The 27697-nt window shown below is 43.3% G+C and overlaps 1 protein-coding gene and 1 non-coding gene across 2 annotated transcripts in view; both read left to right on the forward strand.

Moving 5' to 3' along the window:
- Positions 1-27697, forward strand: part of LOC142459186 (guanine nucleotide-binding protein G(q) subunit alpha) — a 365934-nt gene that overhangs the window by 61642 nt on the left and 276595 nt on the right. The window lies entirely within an intron of this gene.
- Positions 2085-2215, forward strand: LOC142460574 (small nucleolar RNA SNORA30/SNORA37 family). Its single transcript, XR_012786753.1, has one exon. It is a non-coding gene; the product is annotated as a small nucleolar RNA SNORA30/SNORA37 family (small nucleolar RNA).

The following is a 27697-nucleotide window of genomic DNA, read 5'->3' on the forward strand; positions in this document are numbered from 1 at the left end:
AAATATTGGAGAGAACAAATGGAACTACTCACCAGGTCCCCTTAGAAAAGTGTTAGCAGTATTGAGCTTGTTGCTAATAGGCTAGCTCCTTGTTTCTTCCCTGCTGCTTTCTTAAGGATATTTAGGAAACAATTCATTTGCTTCATGTGAAAGTGTAATATTGGTGTCCAGCGTCCCATAAATATGTACTATGTAAATTTTAGTGCTATGTAAGAGTTCACGCTATTATTAGAAGTAGCTGTGCTTAGGCTAACAACAAAATACCGTGGCCATCTAGCTCAGAAGCAACAAAGTCCACATTAAAGAAGCACACCAGCCTGTGTGATCACAAGGTGTCGAAGGGATTAGGTATCAGGCATCAAAGAACAAAAAATCAAATCATTGGGAATGAGGGGAGTGCAGACTGGACATCCCCTTACAGAAGGGTCATGGGGAGGAGATGAGCCAGTCAGGGTGCAGCGTAGCAAAGATGAAACATACAACTTTCCTCTAGGTCCTAAATGCTTACCCGCCCCTCCCGCCACACACACACTATCATGATCCCAATTCTATCTTTAAAAGCTGGGTAGACCAGAGGATGTACATTGGTACAGAGCGGAACAGAAACCACAGGGAATTCAGGATAGATGATCCCTTCAGGACCAGTGCGGAGAGGCGATACTGGGAGGGTGGAGGGAAGAGTGGGGTAGAGAGGGGGAATCAATTACAGGGATCTGCATATGACCTCTCTGGGGGATGGACAACAGAAAAGTGGGTGAAGGGAGATGTCGGATGGTGTAAGATATGACAAAACAATAATTTATAAATTATCAAGGGTTCATGGTGGGCAGGGAGGGACTGGGAAAATGAGGAGCTGATGCCAGGGTCTTGGGTGGAGAGCAAGTGTTTTGAGAATGATGAGGGCAACGAATGTACTGATGTGCTTGACACAATTGATGCATGTGTGGATTGTGATGAGTTGTCTGAGCCCCCAATAAAATTATAAAAAAATATACCTATTGCCATGTAGGAAGTGTTTGCAGTTCTCTCTTCTACATACTAGCAGAGTATTGAATCAGTGATTCAGTTAGAGACCTGTTTTGTATTTGTCTATGCTCCTGCTGCTTAAAAAAACTCTTGGTGGCATAAGGGATGCAAGTTGGGCTCTAAACGTAAGGTCAGTAGTTCGAAGCCACCATCTGCTCTGAGGGAGTCATCTACTCCCATAGAAGAGTCACAGTGAGTTTCAGAAACTTACAGGAGCCTTTTTACCCTACCTTATGGGGTCGGTATGAGTCAGAATCCCCCAAGGGAAGAGAGTTTGTTTTCATTTTTTTGGCTACTGCTAAAAAATTAATATATTGATTTTGGCCTTTTGTTTTTTAACATGAAATAAGAAATTGGAAACAGTGGATTTATCAACAGGAATATATTTCCCCAACTGTACAATGCATAGTTAGAGACACGTTAGTTGTCTTGAAACAGTAACCAAACCAAAAGCCATGGCAATCAAGTCATTTCTGACTGATAGCAACCCTACAGGTCCGAGCAGAACTGCCACACAGGGCCTCTGAGGCTGTACATTTTCACCAGCCATTCCATCTCCTCTCCCCCAAGGCAGCTAGTGGGTTCAAACCACTCAACTTTTGGTTAGCAGCTCTAAAGGGTTCCTTTTAAGATGCTGGAAATACTTTCAAAAAGGCTTTTCCAGAATTTCACAGTGCTTCTCAGAAAAGGTTAATATTTCTGTGATAATTCTAAGGCATGGCTGTGGGTTATTATAATCCTTATTTTTGTTACAACCCCTTCGCCCCCTCCCCCCTTATAGGTTGTTTTCCTGCCATGCTCTGCCAGTCCCATAAGATGGTCAAAATGGCAGAGGTGTCCCTATCCCATAGCCACCATTGCCAAAATTGATTGATGCGTACCCTAACCTCTCAATTAGGTAAGAGGATTTTTTTTCTTTTGCATTTTGCCAACATTGGTGCTTCAAATAATTCCTTTAAGAACAAAACCAAAAAGTTTTACTATTTCAAAAGTGGAAGTTGAGCCTCTGCCTCCATACAAAGACCAGAGCTGCTTCCTTTTTATAAAACTCTGAGACTCAAGCACTTTCACAGGTCCTTCCCCAGGCTGTGGGGCCAGGATTTGGTAGCTGGTGCTGAGAAAGCAAACCTTTGATTGCATCCTTGCCCTGGGTCTGTGCCAGTGGCAGCTGTCAGTCAATGGGACAAAGAAAAAAAAAAACCTCTGACCAGTGATACTGCTTTGTAGAAAATGCTCTGTGGGAAACACTTCCCATAAGTACATAGACAAACATGATGAGAATATATGAACTTCCTCCCAGAAGTGGCAGAGCTTGTTTAATCCTTCTATGCCAGCAGTTAGCAAGAAGCACATTCTTCATTAGCCCTGAATGGAGTAGATGATGTGCAGATTCCAGACAGGAATATGAATCTAATACCAAGATACTTTCTTACGCAAGTGGATGAAACAGTAGAGGCATTAATACTCCCCTCAAACTTACCAAGTCAATTAATATCACTCCACAATTTGTAATCATTCTTATGGAGTGTCAGGCAGTTAACTGGCCATGTGGAAGTGATGTGGGGCTGCACTTAAGGTGATATTGATCAGCAGAGTAAAGGTCCAGTGGATTTCAGTTTCCTGTGATGTGGGAAAAGTTTCAGAGCTATGATGAACACCTAGTTAATAAGGTCTTGAGAAGTGCCGGAAAGCTTCCCTTAACCGAGCGTCCGATTACAGCTGTGAAATGAGAAGTGAGATTCCCGGTAAGAAGGACAAACATAACCCTGTCCCCATTGATTCCTACGCAGGGCAAACCCATGTGTGTCACAGTAGAGAACATTTTAAATACCTGTCACTTTTCTTCTGTCTTGACTTTTCTTTCTAAAGGAAATAATGCACGAGAGAATATTAGCAATGAGTAGAAAAAGGTAGCCTACTGAAGAAAAGCTTACTAATATTGTATATGAAAGTAATTAAATAAATATCGTAGACGTCAGCATTGAAATGGTGGTCTAGATCGTAATGCCTTATCCCTCGCTTTCAAATTGCTCACTCACGGAGTCGAGATGGACTCAGTGACCCCATAGGGCAGAGTAGAATCCACTAAGCGCCTCGTTTCTCCCACAGGTCTGCTGGTTTCAACAGCTAACCTTCTGGTTTGAAGCCCAGCATGCCATCAATCCACTGTGTCACCAGGGCTCCCCTTTCAAATAGGGTGGTGGGTGGGTGGTGTGTATGTGTAGGAATGTTTAGTTTATGTAGTGCGCTCATCGGGCTTCTGACTTCCTGTGATATCTATCGCAAGGGGGAGGAGAATCCACCTCACCATCCCAAGGCTGATTCTGAGCAGGCTGTCTGCTATCACCCCACCCTCCAGCCTTCCTTACCGATTCTGATGACTGACAGCTGTTCCTCTCATGCTCCTATCTCTGTCTCTGCCAGTTTGATCATTTGTTTCAGTGCCACACTGAACACCCGGACAACACAATGACAGGTTTTAGGGAAGCTCGCCGGTTACAGTTCAGGATCAGAAATGCTCAGGACTCAGCTCTTTTTCTCAGCTGTCCACAGATCAGCTTCTGTCTCTCCCTGATCATCATTTGGGAAGCTCAGGTGATGTTATGCAGAGCTCATTTATGCTGCTTGTAAGTGGTCAAGGGCACCCTCTCACCGCTGTAAGCCTCAGCCTGAGGGTACTTCACTCTGGCTCGGTGGGTCAGCAAATCTAGCTCCCCCAAGGGAGTGCCTGGAGGTGCCTCTTCAAGGTCAAGGGAACCTCTTGCTCTCCATTCTTGGGTCCAGAAACCCACCTCTCTCTCTCAGACGCTTTTGATTCTGCTGCCGCTGCTGCTGCTCTGCCATTTCTTTGGTTCATAGCTCTTTCCTCCCGATCCAGAGGGTTCAATACTCAAGTTCTAAAAGGCATTCTCAATTTCGGACACTTCTTTCTTGTTAGTAGTGAGATTCCCCCCTTCGGTGACTGAGATGACTCATTTAAAACCCAGCAGGATGGCAAAGAGGACCAGTTGCCACAGCCCAGTTCCATATTTTAAAATATTACAATTAGCTCTGTTACTGACCACCCACAACTGAATATCACCTTATCAGCATTTTCCCATCAGAAGAGCCATGCCAAGTAACTCACTTAACCAAACATGCTTGGGAATCGTTTTAAGTTTAAATCACTGAGGTAGCATGGGGTGAAACATTGGAAGCATATTCAAGAAAGGAATGGTTGGATTCTGGAGAGGGTGGAGCTTGAAATGGTGCACGGTTGTGAGGAGGACCTGTTTATCGACACGATGTTTCTATGTGTGAGTCTTGCTTGTACAAGTGTGGGCAGATTCATCTTCCCAGAATTCTAGAAGTCGTGGATCTTTAATCCAGTTTGTAGAATGAGTCACAAAGGGTTTCTTTTTTCAAAAAACACCAAACATTGGGATAATTTATGAATTATGGAATTTTTTAACTTGTGAGTGGTACCTTTGGGAATTACTTCATAATTATCTGTGGTTTCTAGACAAAACACCATAATATACTAAGATCTAGCTCAGAAGTTTAATCACAAAAAACCCTCTCTGCCCCATTAAAAAAAAATCATCCTGAGAATCTAATTATAAAAGACCTTTTTGGTAACATCCTTGACCCAATTTTTTGCCTGTTGGCGAATGCCTTTGTTTTCAGTTTCAAGGCCAGGTATGTCAAAATGCCTGCCCTCCAACCACTTGGGGCGACCGGACCCGACACAACAGCTTCACACCCTTCTGATCCGCAGGGTTTTCCTTGACTGTGTTTTGGAAATAGATCCCCTGGTTTCTCGTTCGAGCCTTTCTTACTTTGGGTAACCCTACTGACACCCTCTCAGCGTCATAGCAACACCCAAGTCTTCTCTAATGGAGGGGTGTTACTGTGCGTGTGGTGCATTAGCTGGGAATCAGACCCTGGCCACCTTCAAGCCAGGTGAGACACATCGTAGGGCCACTACAGCTTCTGGCCTTCCTAGGCTTTGACTACCTACTGCCAGATATTAAGCATGGTTTTATGTGCCAGAACTGTCTGCCTGCTTTATACACATCATCCTCTGTCTTCTTCACAGTTCCCCTGCAAAGGAGATGTCGTTGCTCTGACTTACAGACTGGGAAATAGGTTTAGAGAGGTTCAGTAATGTAACCAAGGGCACACACCACGAAGAAAGTCTACCTAGGATTGAAACTCAGGCTCGTCTTCCTGCAGAACCCAATACTCTTCTGACCTGGGCAGGACTGCTTCACGCGTAGCTCTGCATAGTTTATCAGTGGTCTCCAAGGAACACGCAGTTTTCTTTCTGCTAGGCATTGGTTTTATAATATTGCCTAAAACGTAATGCAGATTATGTGGATTTTGCGTTGTCTTCTTTATATAAAAATAAAACTGCTGGGAAGCCAAAACTATGGAACAACCTGTGCTTAGAATACAAAAGAGAAAAAGAAAAACAATTGGTCACGCTAATTGAACTGGGTCCCTTGGTGTCCTCTCCCCAGGGGCTAGGCCTTGGGGCACTTGGCTCTCAGGGGTTTGTTTTATTGGCTTAATTGTTTAGCTCACTAGTCCTTCTCCCTACGTTGTCTATTGGAAAGGGATGGACTCCGGAGAGCAGAGAGCTCACAAGATTGTAATTCTCATTAAAAAGTATGGATTCACATATTGACTAGGACGGGTGGATAAACACCATCTTTCTGATGTTTAAAAGTGAAAATTACCCACGCTAGATTGTGAGGTGACTTGGAAAAAGAAGCCCAGGGCTGGTGCTAGCGCTGCTGCTCCCTCCAGGTCCTGTTTCTGAGGCAAGGGTGGAGTAAGTGCCAGCATTGCCTTTGTTTTCTCTGGGCTGAGGAGTGGCCCTGCTTCAGGGCACTTCCTTCCTTCCAGGAACTCCCTGCAGGGGAAATTTTGACTTCCTCCACCAGGGCTCTAAATACCTGTGAATTGAACAATGATTGCCACATTTGTTTTCCCTGAAGGGACTTGTTTGTTTTTGTTTTTACTTTTGTGAAGAGTGAATTGTGTTCTTGGCACCGCCAGGTGGGCAGTCTGGGAAGGGAGTCTTGGAATAACCAGCTGGGGAGAGAGAAGGGGGCATTTAATCACCCAAGGATTGGTAGATACTTGATGTGTCAGGAGAATGAATTCGGAAAGGAATGGGAAAGGGAGGCTCTGGCCAGAGGAGACCGGCATTGTGATGGGGTCTGAGCCCCTGAAGAAGGATGCATTTATGGTACCAGTTTTGCCTTTGTTGACCAAGTCGACCTGGTCCTGCTGGCAACAGCAGTGCAGTGATTAGGTTAGTAGGGGAACCAACCAAGGGAGTTAGTCCAAAGACTCACTCAGGAAACATCAGGGATTAGTAAATTTGATAAGTAGATCCTTCTTCATGTTGCTTTTGGACTCTCTCCAGCCTAATTTCGACCGCTTTCTCCAGTTTTTAAGGAATGCCATCTTTTGAGATGAAGGTGAAACGTGATAGTAGTCTGAGGTTCTTCCTGGGAACTGCTGGAACATCCATTCCCAGTGGTTCCAGTTGCAGTTTGTCAGGAATGGATTTGCTCTTGGGTTTAGCTCACGGCTTGAAGCGGGAACTGTTTGTGGGGTGCAGGTGGGTGGTTTAAGTGAATGGCACCCTCTGGGTGGGGGCCCTTTGGATATCACAGTAGCCCTTCATTTCAGATGTTGTCATGTCTAGAGAATGTTGTCATGCTGAGGGTGGCTAGGTCTTCCAGCTTTTGTTTTGTTTTTCATGTAAAACTAGAAATATAGATTTTTATGTGACATGTTGCCAAATACTGCCCATGCTTTAAAATAAACATAAAGTTCCTGGATCACCATTTTTTGCTGCTGGTTCATATATTTAAATTCTAATCTCCTCGCTGTGCGTCCGTCTTTATTGTTGAAAACGACGTGAACATCTGTTGGGTACGTTGTCTCTCATGCAGGTGTGCACTTTATAATTATGGAATGATTCTTAGCTTTCTTGATTACGTAATAGCTTATAACCGTTTCTCTCATCTTTGCAATGATAGCATTTCAAGTAACAATTTTGGTGGCACCGCTGGTCCTTGTCCCATCCATCCGTTTACGTTTCTTACTATTGTGGCTCGAACTTCCAGTGCAGTTGGCTCAGGAGTAGTCACAGAGTAGGCACCCTGATTCTGGTGCTGGGTTTAATGAGAGTGCCTGTAGAGTTTTACCTTTCAGGTTTGGAGAAAGTTTTTGTTTGTTTTTATTTCTTATTGTATTGAAGTTAGTACCCTCTATCCCCACTCTACTCAAGTTTCTTTTAAAATAAAAAATATGGTAATTATTCTTTTTTATACCAATTAATACTGTGACTCATTTATGTGTAACTCACTGTAAAATATATTCTAATTGTCAACTTTCTTGGCTTGCTGGTTTTATGTCCTGTTATCTTAATACTATGTTACTGAATTTAGTTTACTGAGTGATGGGTTTATGTCCATATTCATAAGTTAGACTTTTCTTTAGCTTCACGTTGTGAAAAATTTATATTCTACAGGAAGGACTAGCCCTTGACAATTTAGGCAGGACTGAGTGGTAAACTGGCTGACAACAGCAACATCTTTTTACTAGTACTTCCTTCTTTTTTAATACTGCACAAAAATTAATAATGTACTAGATGGCCAACGAGATGCTAACGTTCCTAAGGTCCTGATCTACGGACACTCAGGAAGGCGTTCCTTTAAACAGTTTTTGTGTGCATAAATCTGCACCCATGTGCACACTGGGTTGCATACCAATGTTGTCTATTCTACGTGCTGTTTTGTGACCTAGAAAATGTGATAAAACATATGTAGCAAAAAGCTTACTATTTTAAAACTGTACACTCAGTATATTGAAGTCCCTTGGGTATTGCAACATTTACTGTATATTCTCGAGTATAAGCCACCCCAAGTATCAGCCAAGGCACCTAATTTTACCACAAACACTGCTTTAAAAATGTGCTGAAAAACTCGGTTTATACACGAGTTTATACAGTATATGTTCAACCACCCATCCAAAGATCGGAGGTTCAAGTCCCCCCCAGAGCACTTGAAAAGAAGATTTACTTTGGGAAAGTTAGCCACTGAAAGCCTTCGAGAGTACAGTTCTACCACAGAGTTACCACGAGTCAGAAGTCAACTTTTCAGTGGCTTAGAAATTTGTTTTATTTCCTTTAACATGTTGTGCTGCCTTCACCACTGTCCATTTCCAAAAATGTTGCATCGCCCCCAGACAATATTTTTTACAGTTTGGCTATCAACATGAATAAATCTATATCATTTCAGTGGATTGCATGTTATCTCACCATATGTGCGTGATGTAAGCACTCAAAAAACCATAACATTCACTGCCATCCAGCCAGTGCCAACTCATGGCGAGCCTCTAGGACAGGCTAGAAAGGGCCCTGGGGGTTTCTGAGAGGAGGAAGCCTCATTTTTCTCCTGTGGAGTGGCTGGTCGTTTGGAATTGTGGGTCTTATGGTTAGCAGCCCAACCATCACCAGCACGCGTCTCTGCAAATGGATATTGACATTCTTCCCTATGGAAAATGTTGTGCTTATTTCTATATTGCTTAATTGTCTGTTGTTACCCCACTGTGGCAAGTGTACATTTTGCGAAAGTGCCTTCCCCAAATGTTCAGTTTATAGTGTAGGAGGGTGTCAGGTACCTTTAGCCATAAGTGATAAGCTTATAAAAGAAAACGACCTCGTGATAATCTAGCCTGGGACCACAGGGGGCTCAGCTCCCACACGAGCAGACCAGGAGAGCTCTGAGCATGCAAACACGGAGGCTAATTTGGTGAAGCTAATTAACTGCACTGCATTTGGGAGCCTTGGACATTCAAGCTAGATGAGGTAGCTTCAAAAAAAAATGGGGAAGAATGGAGTTAAAAGATAATGGAAACTTTCCCCATGAACTCTTTGGAATACTCTTGTATACTGACCTGGCAGGGAGTCAGACTTCAGAAACTTGGGGGTGGGAAACAACAACAAAAACCCCAGCATTGCCGTGGGGTTGCTTTAGACTCAGCAGGCCTCTGGGATAAAGTAGAACTGCCCATCAGGGTCCCAAGGCAGTAACCTTTAGAGAAGTAGACCGCCGCATCTCTCTCACGGTGCAGTGCTGCTGGGTTCTCATCCACTTCTTCACTGAATGGAGGTGTGGACAGCTCAGTCATACCCCTCCCCTGGACAGCAGCATCTTATGACTTTGCTGTGTCTGAGTGTCTGAATTTTATTCTCTCGTATCAGGAAATGCTAGAGTGGCGTATCAGATGGTAGGGATGCAAACTCTTGGGCAATAAACAAGCTAATTCCAGAGTTCACATAGGACACTTTGATGGTTCCATTAACTTTCAAGCCAGCAGAAAATCTTAAAATTCTGCTTTAGGGCCCCTGAATGGTAATTTGGGTGTGTGAGGAAATTGCTGGGAACCACAGGGGTGTGAAATCAGCAAGTGAGCCCACAGTTGTATTTCCCACCTGCAGGTGGTAAGGCCCAAAGGAATATTTGGAAGGCTTGATTAGGCCAACAGGCTCCTTGTCTATACCTGGAAAGACTGGGCTATCACTCAGAGCTCTGAAATAACAGATGCAGCTGGAGATGGGGGCTGGGGTGGGAGGCAGATGGAGACCCAGGGTGTACCTCAAAACGCTAAAGTTATCTTTTTCCAGGAGAAAGTGCTGCCCTACTAGGCTTCTATTTGTTCTGCCCCTGTGCCTCACTGGGGAGAGTCAGCTGGCCCACTACCAAGCCCTCCTGGAACTCCAGATCCTGACACACAAGCCTTCCCGCAGGCTCTGGCGGAGTGGAATAACCTTGCCCCCAGGAGGTGATTTCCCATCAAATTCCTGCACTTGGGAGTTACCACCCAGCATTTTCCCCACTTCTCTGTCAGAGGCCGGGCAGGTTAGTGTCTCCGCTTTGGCAAAAAGCATCTTTTCCTTTGGATTGGTACACTTATGGAGATTAATTTGGAATGGACTGTAATTGAAGGCCAATTACATCTGATGGCTAGATCTATTAGGCTAGAGCAGTGTTGCTGATTGAGAAATGGACCGCATTGGAAGACAGCATCTGGGAAATACATTAAATACATTGAATGTCACTGCCTTGCCTAATGGCCTAAGTTAAATGACTTTTTCCTTTGCTACTGCATTACGTTGTTTTCAGACAGATTTCAGGGCCCAAGAGAAAGGAAATGTCATGGTAATGAACACTTAGGCTTCTTGTGGGGTTATTGCCTTTGGTATAAGAATTGGGAAACACTTAGAGGAAATCTTTAGCTTTTGTTTCTTCTGAAACAGAAAGAGAGGAGTTATTCACTCCAGTTTCATGGTTTGGGTAAGTTGGGGACTTAATTGTGTCTGAAAGCCCACTGGCATGAAGGCAGTTCCAATTTATAGCAAGCCCGCCTGAGGCTCCCGAGACTGCAAGCCTCGATGGGAGCAACCCACTCGTCTTTCCTCTGGGGCTGCTGGGTGTGAACTGCGAACCTTAAGATGAGCAGCCCAGCACATAACCTACATACTTTTAGAATAAAACAACTACTTCTCGGTGTCTTTGTTGCTGCTTTTCGGTACTCCACTGGCTTTTCGTTTGTTCACTTGCTGGGCGGTCTTCACTGCTAGCTACCCACTTCCGGACTATTTCCGTCACCACCCGAGAGGAACACTGTAGCTCTTGCATTCCTGCCCAGTTTGCTCCTCCTCAGCTTCTGGTCACCACTAGTCTCCATTCTGCCTTGTAGATTTGCTAGGCATTTCTTAGAGATGGAACTATGCAGCAGGTAGCCTGTTGTACCTAACTTCTTATATTTTTCATAAAGACTGAGTTAGTCTGGGTACTTAAGAGAAACAAATCCACAGAAACTCATATGTATAAGAGAGAGTTTTATATAAAGGGTAAGTGCACATCAAGAAAACATCCCAACCCTGTGCTACCCTAACCCACAAGTCCAACATTAACCCATATGTCCGACACCAATCCACAAAGTCTTCCTCCATCTCACAAAACACACGCAATGATGCTGACTCCTTGAGGAAAGCCAAATCAGTGAACGTGTGTGCGTCTCAGCGCTGGCAGGGGTCTCCACACGGCTGCTCCAGCACCCAGGGCTGCATCGGGGTAGGTCCATGCGGCTTCTCCTTGGGGATGTCTTGCAGGAAGTGAGCCTTGCAAGATGAAGCAAGGAACTGGCTAAGGCAGCTGCACCCTGATCCGACCATCACAAAGCAAGAGACCTGAGAACTTGAAAGGAGAGGCTCCCCGAGCTGTTTATCTCTCCACCCTTCAAGTAACCCCACATGTGTTTTTTGGCCAGGTTGGCACAATAAACTTTAACGATATCAAATACTTTCATGTTTCTTTCTTGTGGTATAGCATGTATGAGTCCTTCATTCCTTTTTTGTGACTGAATACTGTCTGATTGTATGGGCGTGCCACATTTTATATGTCATTTATTGGTCGATGGGCATTTGGAATGTACAGATATCAATATATTCAGATATCTTATGAACTTTCACATGTTGTACAGTGTGAGTTCAAGTAATTCACTGTGCATCCTTGAGTAGAATTGTTTCCAATGGTGGAAACAGCTCAAGTGCAAAAAATACTTGAGCTGATAAGAAGAAACAGCAGGCTCTTCATCTTGGTCAATGTGCATCTGTGGAATTTAAGATATTTAGAAATAGTATTTCTGTATTTGAACTAGTAGTTGCTTTTGGTGGGTATAAAGTGCCGCAAATCACCCCATTTTGATTCCCGTCCACTCCTCCCCCTCCAAGTCCCCCTTTCTCTCCACGGTTAGCACTAGATGAATCTGTCTCCGAGAGCCATTCTTGACTGTCAAAAGTCCAAAGTCAGAGCCTTTTCCCAAGGCTAGCCCACATCTCTCTGGTATTCAGGCTCAGCTCCTTGACTTCTATCTCCCTCCCAGTCCTGCTGCTCCCTCCCACCCTGTGTTATCCCGAGGCCCTAACTGGCCCGGGACCCACGCTATGGCAGCTGGACCTGGGTAAGGATAAAGGTGGCAAAAGTCTGGGGCTGGGCAGAACTCTACCGCTTTTCTATCCCTGCGGGGAGCGAAGAGCCGATGTGCAGCGGGACTGGGACTTTCTTGGAGAGAAAGGCTGTAACCTCTCTATGATTTAGAAGGTTCTCCATTCAAGTCTGAGAGTGACTAAGAAAGGAATATAGGAGGAACTCATTTTGATCTGCCAGCAAGACTAGACCTAGATTTTGATCAGGAAGGGTTGGTGCTAGGCATCGCAGGTGGCTGAAGCCTAATGGTTACGTGGGTGTCCTTAAAATATGTGGATGTTCATGAAAGCATTTATGGTATATATAAGAAGTCAGATACAAAAGGCCACGTGCTGTGTAGTACGATGTAGTATGAGGACATTCCTTGTACTTACAGTGCCAGGGTAGTGCAGCAGTTAAGTGCTCGTCTACTGGCGTAAAGATTGGCTGTTCAAACCCATCCAGAGGTCCTCAAAAGGCAGGCTCAGATGTCAGCTTCTTCAAGGCACAGCCTTGCAAGCCCCGTGGAGCAGTGGAAGCTGGAATTCCCTCGATGGAAACTAGCAACAGCAGCAGTGATGTGCCATGACTGTGACTGCATCTCACTGGGGACTGGGGACCTTCCCTCTGGCCAGAAAAGCTATTATTCACCTGGGACAGGGGCGGTCTGCTGTACCCCTTTTCCCAAGAAGCACTCAGAATTTCTTTCTTAAAAAAGAAAAGTTGCTTACCTTAATTTTCTATTTTCCATGAAGGGAACACAAGGAAGGTGTCTGGCTGCATGCGAATTTACAGCCCTGGAAAGCAGAGGGAGTCATTTAGCTGTGTCTTGTTGGTTACTCTGAATCAAAGTTGGCATTTTTTTCCCTTTTAATCATTTTATTGGGAGCTCTTGCAATCCATAGTTCAATTAGATCAGGCATAATTGCACAATTGCTGCCACCATCGTTTTCAAAACAGTTTCTTTCTTCTTGAACTCTTTGATATCAGCTCCCCTTGATCCCCCCCCACCTCCCCCCTAGGAACCCTTATTCTTATAAATAGTAACAATAATATTTTTGCCATATCTTACACCATCCACTGTATTTGCTCACCTGCAATTCCGTTATTTGTTCCGCTTAAGTGGGATTATGCAATCATCTTTTCTATCAGTTCCTCCTCCCTCCGCCCCTCCCCCGGTATACCTGTACCTCTAGGGACTCATTGTTCCCACGACTGTTTCTGATGGGTTTATCCAGCTTGGATTTCATGCATTGGATGATCTTCATTATATAAACGAATATACGCAGGTCTAACAGGTTTAATGAAGTAAAACTGGGAGCATAATAGTGGGAAGAGGAAATATTAAAGAACTGCAGGATAGTTATGTGTTTCATCAGTGCTATATTGCACCCTGGATATATCTCCCCTCCTGTATGGCCCTTCTGTGAGGGACTATTAATTGTCTTACTAGTGAGTTTTGGGTCTCCACTTTGTCTATGCTTCTTCACATCAATTTGATTGCTTGGTTTTGACCTTCTGATACCTATTCCTGTTGACACCTCCTCATGATCACACAGGCTGGTGTGCTTCCATGTACGATACTCACCAATATGACAAAATGGGTGTATAAGCAAATGTGAAGAGAGTTTATGGTGCTCAGTTATTAAAAGCAGTAGCATCTGGGGTCATAAAGGCTTGTAGTAAAACAACCAGCAGGAAAGCAGCATGTCCAAGTTTTGAAAAGCAGGTAACCTTAGAAACCAAAAGCATCTCCAGAGGCCAAAGCTGGGGACTGGGATGAGATTCGATTCTGAAAGAGACTGTGAAGGTGTGAAGCTGGTAGACTAACTGAGCTACAGGAGAACTAGGGCTGGGAATTGGTGCTGAGTGAGGCAGCATGGCCTTTGATCTCTGGTGAGAAAGCATCTCTTGAGGCAGAGGAAGAATGTAGAGAGAGGTGGAGTTGGCAGTCCTTTTTCTGTGCATGGCACAGTCAATATTTCAAGATCAGTTTGTCAATCACAGGCTGAATATCATTATCTCCCACAAATTCATCACCTCTTCCACCCTGTGGATATATCTTTGCTTTGAATTTCCTGACTTTATGATGAATAAATATTGTTTTAATATTCATTAATGCACTCTTTACTTTCTTTTGAGTGTGTGAGTGAGATGTAATTGATGTGCAGTAAGTACATATATTTAAAGTACAGAATTTAATTAGTTTTATAATCTATATCACTCACACACTCATTGCTATCAAATCAGTTCTGACTCCCAGTGACCCTATAGGACAGAGTACAACTGTTCCTGTGGGTTTGCAAGATTGTCAATCTTTACAGGAATAGAAAACCCACATCTTTTTGCTCCCCTGAGGTGGCTGGCTGATGGTTCCTAACTGTTGACTCTTGCAGTTAGCATCCCAACACATAACCTGCTGTGCTATCAGGGCTCTTTTCGTTTAGATACATCCAGATATCACCACTTTCAAATTAATGAAGTTATTCATGAAACTCCGATGTGTTCTTGGGCCCCTTTCTAATGCTTCTTTCTTACCCCTTTGCACCCCTGGGGCCTCAACTGATCTGTTTGTTGTTGTTAGGGACTAGTTTGTAGTGACATTTTACACAATTGGGATGCAATGATTATTTTGAGGTTCATGTAGTTGTGTTTATCAGTAATGCCTTTTTTTCTTCTGCTGAGCTATGTTCTATTTTGTAGCTATAACACTTAAAAATCTATTTGCTATTGATACATATTTGAATTACTGGCTACCACAAATAAAGCTGCTGTAACCTTAATGTTCAGTTGTTCATTTTCTCTTTGGTAAATACCTTAGAGTAGGAAGGCTAGAGCAGATGACCAAACCAAACCAAACCAAACCCATTGCTGCCTAGATTACCCTGCCCGGCAAGAACACATTTTAAAAATGAAGAAAATATTAAGTCCTTTTCAGACAAAGAAAAGGTAAAATGATTCCCTGCCAGCAGACCTGCATTGTGAAAAACATTAAAGGAAACACGTTCGGTCAGAGAAATGCTGTCAAAGAGCACCTTGGAGCTTCGAATCTCTGAAAGATGTATGACAGATAAGAACGCTGACTATCGGAAAGCTTTGCTTTATTTTGTAAAATCTCAAGACAAATTTCTTAGCTCTTTAAAGCAAAGCAATAACAAATTGTGAGGTTCAAAATAAATATAAAAATATATGTAAGCTATGAAAATAATAATAATTTATAATTTATCCAGGCTTCACGAGGGCAAAAGGGTAGGGGAGGGAGGGAAAAAGAGCTGATACTAAGAGCTCAAATAGAAAGAAAATGCTTTGAAAATGATGATTGCAACATATGTATAAATGTGTTTGATACCATTGATGTATGGATTGTTAAAAGAGCTGTAAGAGCCCCCAATAAAATAATTTATTTTAAAAAGTAAAATATATTATAATAATGGCACAAGAACCTGAAGCAGGAAGGGAAGAAGCTTGTTTTGGGATTCTAACAACGTACAGGATGGCAAAATATTATTTGAAGGATACTTGTAAGATAAAAATATAAGAAATAAATCCTAGACAACCAAATTTTTAAAAAGTAAAGGTCAAGGTTAATGCTACAATGTTGTACAGAATTATAAAAATATGAAAGGCAATAAGATGATCTTTAAAATAATTTGTTGTGTGGATTGTTATAAGAGCTGTAAGAACCCCCAATAAAATGATCTTTAAAAACAAACAACAACAAAAATCTGAAGGGGCTTCAAAAGTGCATGGAAGAATTCCATTATGCTTTAATTCATCCCCCCCCCCACAAATTTGTTGAAAATCCTTGCTCTCAACCAAAAGAAAACAAAAAGGGAAGAAAATGAATATTAAGATGAAAACTGTAAACCTAATCATGTTAGTCATCACCCTAAATGCGAATGTCTTAAACACCACCAGATACAAGGCAGAGGACAACAAAGCAAGGTCCGAGTAATCCTTCTCTAATGAAGTTGATCAGGGAGAAAGAGCTACAAGCTACCTGGCTATTTATCAATATTGGGCACGAGAAAGGTGCCCATTTAAAAATAATTACATAAATAACAGTGAGTACAAAGAAGAAATTGTTCTATAATTGTGATAATGATTGTACAACTATTCTGGATCTGGTTGAATCATTGAATTGCATGATGTGGATGAAGCACCAAATAACTGTTTAAAAAAAAAGGAGAAAGGTGACATCATTAGATATTTGGCAAAAATTTAAAAGAATAATCAGGAATCATTAAGTCAATAGATTTGACAGTTTAGATGCATTGAACCAATTTTTTTTAAGATGAAAGGCCTAGAGAAGGGAAATAAACTAAATAGAATTTGTATTATAAATCTTCTAACAAAGAAAGCATCTACAAAATTTAACTTAAATTTCTTTTTCCTATATTTTCTTCTAAAATTTTTCTAAGTTTAAGATTTGGCATTTGATCAAGGAGAGAGCACAAGAGATTATCTTTGTGACATTGGGTTTTGCAACATTTCTTACATGTATGGCAACAATAAACCAAAACTCTCACTGCCATTGAGTCAGTGCTGACTCATAGCTTCTCCCTGTGGGTTTCCGAGTCTGACACCTTTGATGGGAGTAAAGCCCAGTCTTTCTCCCGTGGAGCTGCTCCTGGTTTCGAGCTGCTGGCCATGCGAATTGCAGCCCACCATTGTAACCTCTACCCGGCCAGGACTCAACAGTACAGATCATTGAGGAAAAAGGATACATGGTATCAAAACTAGAAACACTTGGTTTTAAAAAGAGATTATGTTACAGGATCAAAAAAGCTTGTCACCAACAAGAAGGAAGTACCTACCAGGAATTTATCTAGACTTCTATCCAAAAAATACGAGAGACCCGGCGTGGAGTAGGGAACCAGTGGAGAGGTCTGGGAGGCTGGCCCCAGCACTATAAATTAAGTGGATTCCTGCCCCTCCCCCGAAAAGAATTTGTTCCAAAGGACGACATTGACTCTGCAGCTCCGGGAGATGAACATATCTGATCAGAGCACACGGGAGAAGATGAAGGGGCAGGAGGAGAGAGTGGAGCACAGCCTGGCCCACGAGGCCGTGAGGATGATGTTCCTGAGTAGAGCAGCCAGTCCACAGAGAGAACAACATGGCTGGCCCCACTATGAGAAATGATGCCAATCAGTGACTAAGGCGATACAGGGGACAGCACCGGAGACAGTGTGGGAATTGCACCTGACCTGATCCCACCACACTGAGGCAAAGCACTGGGGGAGTGCAGCGGAACAGCAAGGGAATGGAGCGGCAAGGTCCCCAGGGAATACTGAAAGTGGACTTTGGAGCCAGGGCGTGGTGCCCCAACAGACTGGACTGGAAAATGCTCCTAAGGGCCAGCAAATGATCCCTGAACTAACTACAAGCTTTTCTCTTGTGAAAAAAAAAAAAAATACGAGAGAGCTTCAAGAGGTTTGTGGAAAATTTTTACTACCTTTTAATTCCCTTTTTTCCATGAGCCTTTACACACACATGTATCCATTTGATATGTATTAGGGCGAGTAAAAAATTTGCCACCAAATCATAGAAACCTATTTTTAAAACATCAAATCATGAATGATTGTTTCTGATCATATCCTCCCTCTAGGTCTATCCGTATCTGAGGGTGGTAGTTCCATCTCTCGAACCCCTTCCTGGAAGAAGTCTGCCCTCTTTTATTTATATCTCTGCGAAACGACAGTTTTCATATTCTAGGGGTACACAGTTATCATATTCCTTTGAAATGTTGTTTGCATTTTGGGAACCCAAAGAAATCTGGAGGCGTAAGTTCAAGGAGGGTGGAATAAAGCTTCCCATTGAAATGCTCCTCGCTCTGGCTGCCTTTGAAAAGTGACAAAGTGTGTTGTCATGGTGGAAAGAAAAAATTCTCGGTACAATTTTCCTGGCCTTTTTATCATCAGTGCAGCTTTTGGTTTTCATAAAGCCTTTCCCAATAAACTCCATGAGCACTCTGTCCTTTAAGGAAACCTTTCAAGATGACCCCGTGGTAGTCCCCAAAAGCAACGGCCGTAATCTGAGCTGACCTCTCTCCTTTTGAGTTTAACTGGCTCGGCAGATCCCCTCAGGAACCACTGTTTTGATTGGATCTTGGTTTGTGATTTTGGGGTTTTTTGGGGAGACACCCCAAAGAGGCTAAGACAAGTATCTTACTGAGAGGTCTTACCTATACCCATCCACTGATCACAGAGACATGTTTAAATACGTTTTGTGTGGAATAAACCTCTGTGATGTAGGAACTGGATTTAGAAGCAATATATTTTTACTTTACCGTGTATATTTCTTTATCCCACCAGCAGTTCAAGCCCACCAGCTCTTCGTGGGAGAAAGCTGTGGCAGGCAGTTCTAAAGAGCTTTGGAAACACCATGGGGGCTGTTCTATTCGTTCCGACAGGCTTATTATGAGCAGAATCAACCCCATGTCAATGTTTTTTGTTTTGTTACTATGGGCATACCCTTGACTACTCTACCCATGCACTGTGTATTATTCTGTAACTAGCTATAGAGAACACAGATTATGCCCAGCTCTGTGTGAACTTTGGGAATTGTTTGGTCCAAGGTTCACGATGTTTCATCCCATTCAACTCACAGATCATCATTCAGTCAGACATTCAGGGACACCTCTCTGCAAATCCTCGGAGCACTTTCTGGATACAGTTCCCTTTTCTGAATTCTGTCATTTCCAGAATTACTCCAAGAGTCCTGGTGGTGTAGTGATTACATTGTGAACCGAACGATCAGCATTTCTAAACCACCAGGTGCTCCTTGGGAGAAAGATGAGGCTTTCTACTCCCATGATGATTTACAAACTAACCTCCCTGAAGTCTCATCTAGGTCTTCTTAGCTCAGCGACTTCTCTTGGGACCCTCTCACCGTGCTGTTCCTGTCTGGAGACTGGTTTCAGACAGGGTAGGATAGCTCTTGCAGGATCCACTGTATTTGTGGCTCTGTGCAGCTTCCGGGTACAGCACTTTTGTAAAACAGTTGTCCCAGTAGTTTATTTCGTGTTCTAGTTATTTCCCACTGCTTGCAGCGTACACGTGAATTTACATCCAAACTCTGGTGCTATCACTTCTGTTCTAAAAAGATTCGTGTTCTTTTCATTTTCTGTTTAGTGAAACCTTTGAGAAATTCAGAATTTGTGGGAGATGGCAGAGTAGGAGCACTTGAATATTTTCTACTAAAGTGAATGTTAGAAAGGGGGACGAATGTGCCCCATCAAGGGCAGAAAACTTGCAAGGCCCAAAAAGACAAGGCAATCCCTTAGAGGTCTGGTTTCTTAGTTTTCACCATGTGTGTTAGTCCAGGTAGACTAGGGAAACAAATTCATAGACAGTCATATGTGTATAAGAAAAAGCTTTACATACATGAGCAATTGAATATTGAGAAATATCTGAGCCCAGTCCAGACCAAGTCCATAAGTCTGATATTAGCCCATATGTCCAATACCAATCTATAAAGTCCTCTTCAGACTCACAAAACACATGCAATGATGCAGAATGCAGGAAGATCACAGGCCAGGTGGGAAGTCTTGTGGATCCAGTGGTGGTGCAAGCATCTCAGTGCTGGCAGGGGTCTCCACGTGTTTCCTTCAGCTCTGAGGCTCTGACTGCCATCAGCCTGTCTCCATGTGGCTTGTCAACAAGAATGTCTCTCTGGGAGTGAGTGTGTGTCCTACCTCCAATGAGTCATTGATCTTCCTAGTGCCATCAGGCTGTGACTTGATTGACAAGCCAAACTCCATCTCTTCACTCAAAAGTCTCAAGTTGACAATAGATTGTGTAGCTACCACACTATGTAAGAATCTTACCTTTAAAGAGAAGTATATTTTAAACTATTCTGTTTATTAGTTCTTGAGTTAATGTTCCTAGTAGTGAAATTAATTAAAGTCAGCATATTTAATATATAGAATGATTGCATACTTCTTTTATGAAATGGCTGCTGGTCCAACCAGGCTTTTTGTGCTCACTAGCACCTCATTTAAAAGATTAGACCCAACCTGTTGCTAATGAGTTGATTCCCAACCAAGGAGACCTTGTAGGACAGAATAGAACTGCCCCTTGAGTTTCCCAGAGTATAAATCTTCCTGGGAGTAGACTGCCATGTCTTCTCCCATAGAGCTGCTGGTGGGTTTGAACAGCTCAACTTTTGTTAGCATCCAAGTGCCACAGAGCCACCAGGGCTCCTTCATTTAAGAGTTGGGCCTGAAAATGAATGAAAGAAAATGAACTTTTGGGAAAGTGGGGCACTAACAACAAGGAGTCCAAGAAAGAAGAAAATGTTTTAAAATTGATTGTGGTGATGATTGTACAACTCTTCTTGACATCATGAAACTATTGAGCTGTGTGATATGTGGACTATGTCCCAATAAAACTGTTTGGAATTAAAAAGACAATGAACTTGCATATTTCTTGTTTTTCTACTTGTTATGCTGTAGTAAAGGGGAAGTTTGTTGGAGCAGGCTGTAATGATACTTTGGATTATTTGTGGTCTTAATTGAGCTAGGTTATTCCATCTTTTACAATGATAATTTTAAGTCATATTCAAAAGTATTGCCATTTCTTTTTTAGAATAATAAAACCAAATGTATTAGGATAAAGTTTGGCTTGAAGGTGAACAAAAGGAACATCTTCCATAACCATCCAGATCAGTCCTCTCGCCAATCTGTGGCTTTGAACATGCCGGGAGAGATGAAGTAAAGTTGGAAGAGAAGGGAAAGGGAGTAGACAAAATGAAAGGAGAAGGGTTGGGAGGAAAACTTGTGTACGCTGCACAAAATCAAGGTTCACCCACAACGTCAGCTCTTGAACACAGAAGATTAGAGATAAGAGGGACGGGAGTGAAAAAGGCAACTGATGGAATGGAATGACCCAAACAGAATACCAAACTCGTCAATTCTGACTCATGGCATTCTCTCTCACTTCTGCCCTGCCTTTGGGGGGGTGGCGGGAATAGAGCCCGCCAACCTCAGCTCCTACGCTCCAGGCTTTACAAACCTGAGGGAGAGGCCTGCTCCAAGCACGCAGAATTCCTGGGATTGCGATGTCTCCTCTTCATGGGCCTAGATCTTGAAGTCAGTCCTCTTCTTTCAGGATTCTGCCATATAAAATTTGACTAACACATAATTGGATCTGTCAGCAAATGTTTGCAAAGGAGAGATTCCACTGAAATTTTTTTTTTTACACTTTGGTTAATTTGAAATATTGAAGGCAGTAGGTAAAAAAGGAAAATCAGTGATTCTCAGGCCTCTTGTTTGTTTGCTTAAAAAAAGACCCAGATTACTGATGTGATCAAATACAGACTGGTGGACTACCCAAGACTATGGTCTTTAGTCACCCTTCAGCTCTGGAAATGAACTCACCTCCATGACTCAGCTTTCAGCCAGACAATAGATCTATAAGGAAACAGTCATACTATATATGTATGTGGTTATGCTGCTAACCACAAGGTCAGCAGTTCAAAAGCACAGGCTGCTCGACAGAGAAAAGTGAGACTTGCCTTATAGGGTTATGATCTGCTGTAAGGTTGTTATGAGCTGGAATGCCAGTGAGTTTGGAGAAGGACACGACAGGACAATCAGCCACTTGAGATTAAGGGGAAAGGTTCAGAAGAGTTAGGAATGAAAGGCTTGGTCACAGGAAACCTAGGGCTGAAGTGGAGTACATGATCTTACACTGAGGAGTGCAGTCAATGAGGGAATAAATGTGTATGAGTTCTTCAGCTGCTGTATCAACCTTTGCTCAGTTCCCAATAAAAAGTTAAAAAGAAACAACAAAAACAAACAAAGCAGTGAGTGAAGAAAATGTGGCACTTCACAATGAGAAGCTGATATCAAGGCGCAAGTAGAAAGCAAATGTTTTGAGAAGGTTGATGGCAACAAAGGTACAAATGTGCTTGACACATGGATGGATGGATGGATTGTGATAAGAGTTGTACGAGCCCCCAATAAAATGCTTTAAAAAAAACCCGGAATTTTTTCCCAAAGCTATATATTTAAGTTTTTTTTTTGTTTTTTTACACAACAAGCTCATCACCTTCAAAGTACTCTCTGTTACACTTAACACATCAGTCAAGTCTGTGACTCCATTCTTGAAATCATTTTTTTCAGACTCATCTATTTGGACGGCTGACAGCACCTCCCTCGTTTTTTTTCTTCACTTCTTCTGTGTCATCAAATCACTGTCCTTTCATGTCCCTCTTCATTTGAGGCTATCAAGAAGTCGCACAGAGTGAGATAAGGCGAGAAAGGTGTGTTGGGCAAGAGAACCATGCTGTTTTTTTGCCAACAGCTGGCGCACCGAGATGGCTGTTTGAGCAGGTGCATTGTCATGGTGGTCAAAGCAGTTTTCCGTCTGCCACAAACCAGGCCTTTTTTGTCACACGTTGTCATGTAATCTTTTCAGAACCTCTGTATCGAAAGTTTAACAGTCTGACCTGGTGGAACGAGCTTCAAATACACTATGAATCCACATTTTGATCCGTTCAGGAAGTTGACAGATGTCCATAACATGGTTTGTCATCAACAGACATCTTTTTTGAAATGAGAAACCCACTTGAGATTTTCCCATAGCACTATCCTTGTAAGCTGAGTTCATCATTACAACAGTTTCTGCAGCATATTTCACAGCAATCTCACAGCTGCAAGCTATTCTCTTAAATCGGCCATCACAAAAAACGAGGTTCGAGTGAAACTGCTTTCTCGAAAAAAATTCACTGTGACCAGAAAGAACATATCCAGGCGATGCCACTGGGTGCACTAACTCAGAGCGAGTTGCTAGATGCTCGCCTATGGGGAAGAATGCATGTTTGCTCAACAGAGCATCACATTTTATGGAGATTTTAAACACACATTTAAATACTGACACATCTCACATTATCTCCTAAGTAAAAAAGAATGTTGGAAAACCTTTAAACATTTTTTACAGAGAAAACGAGTTAGAGAGTCCTGCAAATGAATAATTCTTTGGATTAGAATTCAGCAGAAGAAATACAATATTTTATGATGGAGCGACAGTTGGAAACTGAAGCAAGAGATTTGGGAGTAATAATCCTAGTAACACTGTGAGGCGAACAAAGGAAGGTCATTTTAAGAAGTGAGTGAATTGTTAGGAGCCTCCGTGGTGCAGTGGGCTACGACCTGGGCTGCCAACCACAGGGGCAGCAGTTCGAAATCTTGAGCCACCTGCTGCCTGTGGGCAAAAGACGAGGCTTTCTACTCCTGTAAAGAGTGACAGTCTCAGAAACACACAGCAGCAGTTCTCTTCTGCCCTTCAGGGTCAAGATGAGTCAGAATTGATTCGATGTCAGTGAATTTGGTTTTAGAAATAAATTATGAGGTGAAGCGGGTTCTTTTCCATGTGCAAAGCGTTACCTGGGAAGCTCATTAAAACGCGAACTCCCCGGGAACCTCGTTTGTGTGGCTGTTGTGCACCGGATTTGCGTCTCTCATTCGTGAAAAGCAGTGATATTTGGATGTGTAATAATGTAACAATGAAGTGCTCATTTGTTTTTGTATTTCTCTCTTCAGGGAATTGCCCTAATTACTTTTAACAACGTAGAGGGCCTCTGAAACAGATAAAGGGGGGCATAGCAAAGAATGAAGGGAGGGATTGAACAGAGCCTCAGAAAACAACCAACCAAAGAATCCCTGCCCTTGAGTCCATTCTGACTCCGAGTGACCCTCAGGGGAGGGTAGAACTTCCCCGTGGGGTGTGCAAGGCTGTACGTTTTTACAGGAGTAGAAAACCTCATCTTTCTCTTGCTCAGCAGCTGGTGCTAGATCTAGTGGAAAGAGCCCTCTGCTAATGCTCTTTCAAAATAGCCTATTAGGGGGTATTTTTGTTTTCTGTTGCATTTGATTGTTTTCACACAGGCTAAGCATAGGAAGAATTGTGGAGATGGCACAGGACCACATAATGTTTCAAAGTGTTCTCTGTGCCTAGGGGCACCATGGGTTGGAGTCAACTTGATGGTACCTAACAACAACAACAAGCTGTCTCTTTAGCTCCCCATTGGCCTGCGCCTACTGACTTCCTGAGTTCCCTTCATTTGTCCGGTTGTTAATGGCATTGGGTTATGACTGCCACTAGTGACAGTTATCTTCACCAAAAGACGAGTCAGTTTAAATACACATTGCTGGCGGGAGCAAATAATTTAAGCTGGCTTCTTAAAAGTGTACATATCACAAGTATGTCTTTCTTGTCAATTCTATAACCTCCAAATCAGAAACCGAATCCACTGCCATCAAGTCGATTCTGACTATAGGGTTTCTGAGGCTGTAAATCTTTATGGGAATAGATAGCCTCATCTTTCTACCTCTGAGCAGCTGGTGGGTTTGAACTGCTGCTGCCCTGGGGCTAGCAGTCCAGTGCCTACCTGACAGCCCCACTGGGCTCCCTATAATTTCCAAAAGGTTTTGTGCTTCTACATTAATGTAAAGGTCAGAACAATCCAAAATACTGTATATAATCTGAAAGTCATTGGTTGTTATTTTACCAGTATATTGTATAGCTTGAGGCTACAGATGTACGTTTCCAATAGTACGTTTTATTTGGTCCTTGCTAAAGCTAATGCTTAATCTTTTTGTACTGGCAGTAGGCTAAGGGGAAGCAATTCAGAAAGCAGATCAATACATAGGGTTTGAAATTATGATCCTTAAAGCCATCTTGAAAAATGAAAGCCGGAATTTACTGAAAATGTGCTATACTCCAGACACCCTAGAGGCCCTGATACGGGTAAGCATTGGGCTACCGGCCATCAGGTCAGCAGTTCAAACCTACAAGCAGCTGCTGTGGAGAAAGATGAGGCTACCTGATCCCCAAAATATAATAGGGTTGCTATGAATTGGAATCAACTAGATGTCAGTGGGGTGACACCAGGCTCAATGCAGTCATTGCACTTGGCACTTTCTCTAATGACCGTGACAATTGATAGTTAGTATCTTTGTTACAACGCTGTGGAGACTGATACTTGGAAGAGTTGAGTGGGTGGTCTACTCCGCCTCATAACGGCACAGACTGATCATGCAGTGTTGAAGTCGAGCATGCCTGCCATCTGAAATGGGGCATTCGTTTAGGACACGGCCTGGTGCACAGTGCCATGCCATCGACATAGTCTTTAGGCAACAAGGTCAACAGGTGTAAGTGGCGCCAAGCCGGGCGCCAAGCCGGGCGCAGACCTCTCCAGCGCCCTCACTCATTCTGATTAGACTTTGCCACAAAGCCCCAGAGTGCATCTCCTCCAATAGGGGGCAAAGAGGCACATTGGCTCCTCCCTCAATCGTCTTACCACGTGAAGGGCCAGCCTAGCATCATATTTAATAAGATGAGCTCTTTGATTCCACTTCAGCTTGTCGCTCTGACCTTTCCTTCACTCAAGTTCCTCCTGAAATCCCCTCGCCTCTGTGAATCTGACCTAGTTGGAAAAGAACAAGCAAATTCCCCAAGCTCTCTCCATCCCCATGTGGGAGCCTTCACCTCTTATTAATTGCTTACCATGCAATAATGAGTCTGCCCCTTCCTGTATGAAGTCCTAGTAGTTATATAACGCATGCCCCAGGGACATGGGCTCTATCTGCTGTGGATGGTGTTAATATGTTCTTTTTACACTACCAGCAATTCTGTTATCTGTCCCAGCTATATATTGGGGTTCGCCTGCAAAATGAGGTTACTCTATCAGCTGTCATCCTCATTCAGAATGTTAGCCTACGTGGGCATGAGTAATAGCCATGCGGTCTCCTTTGCTGAGAAGGCCCTGCTTTAGAGTCAGCATGCTGGGCATTTGGTTTGCAGATGGCTGTGATGTACAGTGGGAGCCTAAATGGCTATCAATCCATTTGAGCCGCAACCTAAGTTCAGTCTCCTGTGAATTCTTTCTGACCATTGGCCTTCGATGAAAAACAGCTTTGTTCTCAGGCAGAATGTGTTTCTGGTACTACCCTGGCCAGCCCTAGGAGATTCAGCCTGGTCATGCCCCAGAGGGAAATGGTATACTAGGGTCCCATAGTCATAAATGATATTCCTGACCAGTGTGGTCAGAGGACCCCAGAACCAATCCTGTGGTGTTTTCTAATATACGACGGTGTAGGCTTCCCTTTCCTAGTTCCGTGGTCTCAGAATGGGTCTGCCCCCACTCACGGTTTTGAGATGAATTTCCGTCATCTCAAGATGCTTTATAATTTGGCCACATGGCTGTGAATCCCTTGGACCGCCTTATGACTTCATGGTGAAGTCTGTCCTCATCTAGATGGTTGATCTTTGTCTCATTTAAGACTTGATAAAGGAGTTTCTATAAATATATATTTGAACTTGGGGATCTCCCCACCCCTAGAACTGCCCATGCCATCCGAGTAACTTAGAAAAGGCCTATTCCTATTTCAAAACCCCAAATAAAAGATACTTCCTCCAAGTATGATTCTTTGTACCTGCTTCTTGCAGCTTTATGCTTGTTCCTGTAATGTAATTTAGGGGGTTCAGGACTCCAGTTTGCTTTTTTTGAAGAAGACACACTGGCTGCTGTCCCCAAGTCCAGACATGGGCTCAAGGAGGTGCTTACTAGATGCTGAATTCCGGCAAATGGATGGTGGCCTCATACAATATGGGTGGATGTCCTACCCCCCCCCCCATAGTGGTGATTGTGCCCTTGTCGGAAGGAAGGTGTTTAAAGTTGTGTTGCCTAAGTTATCATGAGGTTACTGTGGAGTCATCTGACATAACTGGTGTCTTATAAAGGACTGACGGCACAGATAGAGAAGGAAAACGGACATGGAATGACAGAGGCAGAGCTTGGAGGCAAGCCAAGGACTCCTGGGGCTACCAAAAAGGACAAGATGAGCTCCTCCCCCTAGTACCTTTGAAAAGAGCCTCGCCCTGCTGACACATCCCTTTGGAATGAATTGCGCGCTACACAGCTGTGAGGCAATCTGTTTCTCTTGTTTGAAATATCCAGGTTGTGGTGCTTTTGTTGTGGCAGCCACAGGAAGCTCAAACAAGTCCTACTCCACAGCTTTGTTTTTTAACCAGTTGGTATCTCTTCTATTTTTGTGAATTTCAACATTTTCAGTTTATCAGACCTTGTGCACAAACGCGCACACACATTTAATCTTTCAGAACTTTTACAGATAGTGTTACTGTTTTTAACATAGAAATTTATTTAAGATCTTAAATTTACTAGACTGAAATTGGAACCAGACTGCAGGGCCAGCCTTCCCCAACCCAGCTACGTAACACCCCCCCACCCCCACCTCCCACAGACGAATGCTCTGTGGAGGACAGCACTGATGCAACAGCTCAGGGAGAGGAGTGCGTCTGATCAGAACACACTGGAGCAAACTAAGAGGGAAGGAGAAAAAGAGAGTGGAACACATCCTGCCCCACCAAGCCCCGAGGACGATATTCCTGCTTGGAGCAGCCAACGCACAGAGAGGACCTTAGGGCTGGTCCCACCATAAGACTGATGTCCCTCAGTGACCCATAACACTACAGGGGACAACACTGGAGACACAGTGTGGGAATTGTGTGTGATCTGACCCCGGGACAACACACTAAGGGCATGCAACAAAACAGCAGGGGGAGCAAAGCAATGAGGTCCCTGAAGAATCCCAAAATAGACTTTGG

This window comes from Tenrec ecaudatus, chromosome 10, assembly GCF_050624435.1.
Source record: "Tenrec ecaudatus isolate mTenEca1 chromosome 10, mTenEca1.hap1, whole genome shotgun sequence".
NCBI classification, from domain to species: domain Eukaryota; kingdom Metazoa; phylum Chordata; class Mammalia; order Afrosoricida; family Tenrecidae; genus Tenrec; species Tenrec ecaudatus.